Source organism: Elaeis guineensis, chromosome 6 (genome assembly GCF_000442705.2).
Source record: "Elaeis guineensis isolate ETL-2024a chromosome 6, EG11, whole genome shotgun sequence".
Lineage (NCBI taxonomy): Eukaryota > Viridiplantae > Streptophyta > Magnoliopsida > Arecales > Arecaceae > Elaeis > Elaeis guineensis.
This window is the reverse complement of record NC_025998.2, coordinates 80,329,931-80,333,748: the sequence shown is the minus strand read 5'-3', so window position 1 is coordinate 80,333,748 and position 3,818 is coordinate 80,329,931.

Sequence of the window (3,818 nt, the reverse complement as noted above, 5' to 3'; positions counted from 1 at the left end):
AAGATCAATAAAATAAAATAAAATTATAACAAAGATCTGAAGTTGATCAGTACAGCCTCATCAGAAAGATCATTGATGACCTCTTCTTCTTCCTTTGTACTTCGTAGAGCAAACCGACTTTTCTTCTTCTTCTCCTTGGGTTCCTAAACCTATCTAATTTTTTTTCTAATTTTTTTTATTTTTTTACTGACTTTTTCTTCTCTCCACTCTTATTTTTGGACCTCCTATTTATAGATGAATTTTTTACCTTTTTCTGATAGCAAAAGAAATCTCAAAATCCTTAAAAATTGTATAATACCTGTAACATTAATTCTGAGTGTTGGATCTTCAATGGACCGCTCAGATCAGCCCAAAATGTAGCGTTTAAGTCCTTTCAGTCAGATACAATATTAGTCATTGGATCATGCTCTTGATTGAATTCTGACCATCGGATCGTGCAAAATCTCTCCTATTTTTAGTCGAGATGAATACAAGCCATCGGATCAAGCGATGGATTGAATTTCGGCCATCGGATGGTGCTCAAATTTTCTATTTTTAATCGATAACGAATAGCAGCCGTCGGATCAAGCTCAGAATCGATTTGAATTATCAAATCACGATAACTTTCCTCTGCCTGCCTGTGAACCATGTCGTGCACCGCGAAACTATTCTAGTGGACCGCACCATTGCTTTTATGGACCGAGCAGTCGGTCCACCGTGCATCGAAGGCCATAAAACTTATTTTTTAAGATATTTTAACTTAATTTTTGCTTTGATTTTTGCTTAAAAAATTAAAAAAATATGTATTAAATTTTTTAATAATTTTTTATTATTTTAGTGCTTAAAATTGCTCAATTAAATCAAAATCTATTTTTTTATAAATATATATTTTAATTTTATATTTTTTTAAAATTATTTATTTTTATAAGAAAATTTAATTTATTTATGAAATTAAATTTTTTAGAAGATGTTAGCATCATAAAATATCAAAAATATCTTTAATAAATATAAAAATATATCACTTATCATATCTCCCAACTTAAACTTTACTCATCCTCGAGTAAAGAAAGAATTTAGAATTAAGTACTGTTTAACTTAGAGTTTCAAATTTCATCAAATAATTTTAAAAAAGACCACTGATATTCAATAGAGCGTAAGTGAGGTATGTCATTGGAGTATTAATACTAATCAATATGAGAGTGAAGCTAAGAATACTAAATTTTTTTTAATTTTTTTTTAAATTATCCCTACCTTTATCTCTAAATCATTAATCTTCATATGGACAAGTATATTGTTACTTCCATCCTTCATTTATTGATTTTTTTTTTAACATTGTACCACTATTGAATATCTTAACCCCTTAAACTTTCTGCTTGACTCATGTAGCGAGTTTTCAACCAATGACTCTCGAACCAAATAGCTTTAGGACACTAGGTATAGAATACCCCTCGGACCTATTTGCTCGAATCAAACAGGTTACAAGTTAAAACTAGCTTTACAATAAAGTTTCTTTGCTTTTTATATATTTTGATGCGAAACTCAATGCTTGCTTAGGCAAAGAGGCCGGGTTACTCAGCATGAAGTACTTAAAAAAAAATTTTTTAATATATGAAAAAATATATAGTTACTTTACACAAGTCCATAAGAAGTAAACTCATCTTTGATGCTGATAAGAAAATTTAGAAATACTCAAAAAAAATTATTTAAGTTCTAAACTTAACTCTTTATTAGATTTTCTTAATACTTTATCCCTCAATATCTCACAAACTCTTTGGTTTGTGCATCAATTTTCTTTTAAAAATATTTAGTTTAACTTGATTTTTAAGTGTAATCAGGTGCTTAAATGTTAAATACTAGCTTACTTGAGGACTTTAAATTTTTTTTTTTATTCTCTACCCTCCACTTAATTGATATTGTCCTCAATGGAGTAAGAAAAATAAAGGGTGCAGACAAAAAGGAAGGAAAAGGAGAGATGTCACCTAATTTAGAAGTCTTTCCAAAATTGGTTCTCCTCCCAACTTAGCCAATATTGTCTTCAAATCTCTACAAAAGACACTAAATAAGACTCGATTAAGCTAAATAAAATATAAAAGAAAGCAAAAGCAAATACAAAAATTAGAACTGGGTTGCCTCCCAAAAAGTACTAAGTTTATCGTCTTCAGCCAGACCATGCTAATTCTCTCACCTACCCTATGTCAAATATTGGATTGACAAATTTCAATGGTTTTGAATTGCCAATCTTAGAAAGATGGCCTATAATGAATTTCAATATTTTATTGCCAATCTCCAAAAAGTAGTTCACGTTCTCATTTTTTGTCAGTTTCATTTTTCCAATATTAAGAAGCTAATTCATAAACCCATTCACAGACCCTTGTTTGTTGAGAATTTTTTTTATTTATTCTTTTAAAATACTCATGAATTGAGTTTTTAGATTAGGAGTTAAGTTCAATGCACTGGATACCGAAAGGGTGTCATTTGATTCTAAACATGAATGCTCAGATGTGATCAAGGGCAATTTTTGTTCTGAAAGAAGTGATGATTCTAGAGTAGAAGAATCGACTTCTAGGACTGAAGGTTCTTTATTTTTTTCACTTAGATCAGTATCAGTTTCGGGCTCAGATTCTTTTATTGGGTTAATTTCAGTACTAATCTCTTCTTTCAAATTCTCATTTTGGCTAGCATCAGTAGCTTTTTTCACCTGATCTTGATATGGGTCCTTAAGAATCTTTCTACTTTGAAGCTCAGAGATTTCTTTATCATTTTTAAATTGAAAATTCTTAGGTGGGTCATTGGATTGATGATTAGATCTAGGTGGTTGGTAGATAGGTGGGTCATTTTTGAAATTCGATATTGGTTGGCTCAGCAATTGACCTAGTTCTCTTCTCATGGAAGATTCAGCTAACTGATCTATTTATGCTTCTAGCCTGACGAGGAATTGCTGTTGGATCATAATCATTTGTTGAAGTTGACGAAATCTATCATTGGCTAGATTGATCTGTTGAGGAGGTGGGTATAATGACTGATTGTAATATTGTAGCTGGATAGGCTGACTAGACTGACCTCTATTATAGGCATAATTCTAGTATTGGGGCCTATTTTGAAAATTTTGCACAGAAAGAATTTGGATCTAAGCCTGAGTCTGCTGGGGTCTCCAAGAAAAATTAGGGTGGTTCCTCTAATTTGGTTATATGTGTTTAAGAATGGGTCATTGATAGGATTGGAATAATCTTGAGCAGCTTGAATTTGTTCTTGGATAAAAGGTAGAAACTATACAGCTATGAGATATTCACTTACATGATGGGCTGGACCAGCACAGATAGAATAAATCTTCTGATAATTGAAAGGTGATGTATATTGTGCAGGAGATTTTGACCTAGGGCTACATATTTATCAATAAGAAGGTCAATTTTATCTAATTTTTGGGCTATCAGGTTCAAATTGACCTTAGGACTAGAGTCTGAATGTTTGATCTCATAGAATAAAGGAAACATCAATGGATTATAGGTGGAAGGAATAAAATATTTTTTCATCTGCCTAAGTAGTTCTCAGGATTTTCAGTAATTTGATTATCAAGTTTAACATAGATCAATCGTTTAATTTCAGAATTAAGTTCAACTAGATCAGAATAAAAAAAATTATACCGTGCATATACCAGTGCAAACCCTAATGTTTGTGGTTCAGATTTTTTTTTTTTAAAGAAGAAGGAGAAAGAGAAGAAAGGAGAAATAAAGAGAGAAGTTTTAAAGGTGAGATCCTTAAGAAAGTCCTAGACCTAAAGATGAAAGATGAGAAGAATTAGTTGTGGTTAAGTGTTAATTGCAATCAAGTTAGCAAATAAT